Below are 3944 nucleotides of genomic sequence, written 5' to 3' on the forward strand. Positions count from 1 at the left end.
CTTAAAGAATGATGCAGAATCCAAATGGAAGGCCATCATCTTCTGGTGTCTTACAGCCATAGTGTGTGCAACATTCTTGAAATTACGAGTGTCATGCACTACCTTTTTGAAAAATTTGTGCTTCCCTTCAAAACGCATTGTCCACACATCAACTAGTGGTCCAAAGGTTTTTATCATTTGAGGGTAATGTTCCATAAAATTATGTTTTGGACGGAGTTTGAAGGCCGGAAAAGTTTGCTGCAGTAACTCTCTATGTTCTGAGATTTTGCAAACCAGAAAGTGGATTAACTCTTCAGTAAAGTATGATGACATTACTAGTTCTAGTATATCTTTTAGATGCATCAGTATCTCCCATGCTTGGTCTCCTTCTGGGATATTATGGCCTATCATCAATGGAAGCAGCCTCAGCAGAGCCCAGTTTTCGTGACCGTTACCCCCAATGGTTTTCTAAGAGATGAAGATTTTCGGAATGATCTGTGGTTGGTCAGCTTTATCTGAGAATGTGTAAGGAAACTGCCTAATAGCCTTATTCAAAGAGTCCAAAGAAACATACTTCTTGGTCATCAAATTCTGAAGACACAGTGACATTTCTGCTGGTATTATACCCTCTAAAAAGTCATGCAGAATGTCAGGTGGAAAACCATGTCTTGACCTTTCATAAAAGTGCAAGTTGTATAGAGTGAAGAGCTGACTGATATTTGGAGTCAAGATTAGCAAGTACCCAATGTACTACACATAGTTTGTGTTTTTTCTTGGATGGATTAGCAACCTCAAAATCATCTATATATAGCCCATGAGTGATCCAAAATTCTTCCACATTCAAAAGAACATTCTCTTTAAAATGAGAGCCATCTCTGAATGAGTGGTATCCTTCTGGTGAAGCACCACATTCTACATGCAGCACCTTATCCAAAATATCCTTATTGCTTAACAAAGCCTGCAACATTTTCAGTGTGGGGACATATACAACAGAACTATCTCTGTCAAGACGAAACTCAACTGGCATAATGAGAGGAAATTCTTGCTGTATATAAGATGCTCTCCTGCTAGCTGTTGATAAGGATCCTCCTGCAGAGGTGAATTTCAGCAGGACATTAGTTTGTGAAACTACATTTACAACGTCACTCACTATGGAATTATCCACATCACCACAATGCTGACTGATAATAAGCATTACAGAACAATGCTTGTTTTCCAATTTAAATATAAAAACATATACACACACACACACACACACACACACACACACACACACACACACACACATATATATATATAAAATACTGATAAATCAGTGCATTAGCAGCATTTTATTTACATTTGATCTTCAAGACTTTTGCAGGAGTCACAAGATAAATCTGAACCTATCAGATGATAATTTGTACAGGAAAGAAGAATTCATACATATACGTTTCAAATATAAATAGACCAGAATGTTTCATCTATTTTACACAAGTTTAGAGAAGTGAATTCATCTCAACTATTTAGCACCTTTCATTTAAACATGCAACAATGTGTTTGACTGTAGGATTAATGTTAAAACAACTTATAGACATGTGAAACATGAGACAGAGACACACCTACACTAAACTGATCTATGTTTTATATTTAAGGTGTCCCTGTAACACCCTGCAACAGACACCAATTTCAGTGACAGTTGGGAGGGAGAGCAAGAGCAAGCTAAGTGGTGGTGTGGCCCTGCAGTTCCCTCTTTGATGAAGAAGTGTTAAAAATTCAAATTAATGTTAAAACGTTAACTTAAGTTAATATTGTGACAGCCACTTGCCAACCGTCATCATGTATTCTCCACGTTTTGGCTTTGCAAAAGATTAAACAGAAACTAGTAGTAAAGAAACTTATGTTCTCCTAATTGTCCGACCAATGTGGGTGCAAATTGTGTGTAGCCTAGTTTACAAATTGCCTTGTTTTGTGTTTCCTCCACACACTAGATTCAGCAAAATTCATTAATACATTCATTTGTAACTCGGAAATTTCTGCGTTGTTGATACCCAACATTCAACCAAAATACATCCACTGTATCAACTCGGGGAAAACTAAAAATTGCTATAGCTACATTTAAAATGTGAGCATTTCCACTTTCAGTTAAAACAGATTTTCAGGTGAATCCCTGGATGGTGTTGGAAAGCGCCAAAACATTCCCGAACATGTTCTCTGCCTGTTAGCTTGTTAATGTTTAACAAATGTTAGCTAATATTGAGGCAGCAGACAGAAACACAAATTCACACATAAATATTAACCTAACTTGCTTGAAAACTTACCTTATTGTTCCACAAGCGATGAAATCGTTAAATTTCCAGCCAATGTGTCTGCATATTCAGACCGGCACCACTGTGGTCCTGAGCAGGGGACTGAACGTTGGTGGCTTCTACTGAGCATGCTCACACCCAGCCCTGATTGTTCTTAGGCTGAGTTCCAAATAGTCGCTCTAAGCAAGTTAAGATAACTTCTACAAAGTTATATTCACTCAAAACAATACAGCACGCATTATTGATACCCCACTACAGCTAACTCATTTATGGAAGTTATGACAGCTATTGGAATTGAAAAATGAAAAAAGCCATGTGAAATGTAATTATATTTAACTAATAAGTAAATGTTCCTCCCAGAAACTGTGTCTGAAGCCAGATACTGTTTTCCTGGATGGGCCACTTAATAAGTGGGGGGTATGGGGGTCCTCCCCCAGAAGATTTTGAGCATTAAACACTTAATTTCCTGCTTTCTGGTGAAAATATCTCCTCCAATTTCTGCCTTTTCTGCACCAATTTATGGTGGAAATGTCTACAAATTCAGGTGGCAGGTGACAATTCAAAATATATAATAGAATATAATCTAGTGAGGCTCTCAGGCATTCTTATTTTTCCTGATCTCCTGTAGATCAACTTATTTAATATTATCCCTGCTGAGTCAACACACATTAAGTCTTACCATCTCTTTTGTGGGGAAGTAACCTATTTAAATGTGTTTGTGGCCCCTTTTCATCTCAGTAATAAATTAATCTGTTTTATTTCAGTTATTGACTGGACTTTATTAGCTCTTCTGTTAATAACTTATCATAACTCAGTGTTTCCCACAGAATGACAGTGTAACTGTGGCGCAGCTGTACAGCATGCTAGCCTCGAAAACCCAGCTGTATTCTAACATTAACTTAGCACTCCTTATTAGCTAGGCTCCTTACATGCTTGCTAATAACTTCTATTAGCTGGGTCTCCGACATTGACGTCGTTGTGTTCGACAGATTTGTGCAGCTGTGTTAACGAGGGAGAGAGAGTAAGAGATTGAGGGACGGATGAGAGATGAGCGAGAGGGTGTGCTGCGTGAATACGCGCTGCCTGCAGCTCAAACACGGTTTTAAATAGGCCAAGTAAAAAAAATCGAAAACCAATATGTGGCGGTCAGTGTTGATATTGTGGCAGGCTGACACAAAAAATAAATGAACGTATGGGAAACACTGTAACTTATCTGCTCATGGTCAAAACTTTCTGCACATTCTCCCACATATCTGAGTTCTCTGACATGTAAATAAAAAAAGTCGTAATGGGAGACTAACGTCATTAGCCTATTTAAAGAGAATTCATAATATTTTACTACATGACCTATACTGCATGATGTTACTGATTCGGTGGAAGTATCCCCTCGCCGTCTAACAGACTAAACTGAATGAGACGAGGAGGTGCTCATGCCGGGGAATACGAAACTAACCGACAACACCTAACTGTGATCAGACTGTGGAATAATTCCACACACGTTAACTTCAGCACCTCTGATAAAGTGCCGCTTACAATCCCCAACAGAGCAAGACAAGTCTTAAGTTTTTAACGTTACATTTTTATAGCCTACTGAAACTACAGTATATGTCCGCTTTGGCACAAACTGTCTGCGACTCACAGCGCGAGGAGGGTCCACATCACTCGCTGGTGTCGCAG

At 38.7% G+C, this 3944-nt stretch overlaps 1 protein-coding gene across 2 annotated transcripts in view; it reads left to right on the forward strand.

The window, feature by feature from the left end:
- LOC123963363 (myotonin-protein kinase) overlaps window positions 1-3944 on the forward strand; it is an 82513-nt gene that overhangs the window by 64085 nt on the left and 14484 nt on the right. The gene's annotated exons all lie outside the window — the stretch shown is intronic.

The sequence above is a fragment of the Micropterus dolomieu genome, linkage group LG23 (assembly GCF_021292245.1).
Source record: "Micropterus dolomieu isolate WLL.071019.BEF.003 ecotype Adirondacks linkage group LG23, ASM2129224v1, whole genome shotgun sequence".
Taxonomy (NCBI): Eukaryota; Metazoa; Chordata; class Actinopteri; order Centrarchiformes; family Centrarchidae; genus Micropterus; species Micropterus dolomieu.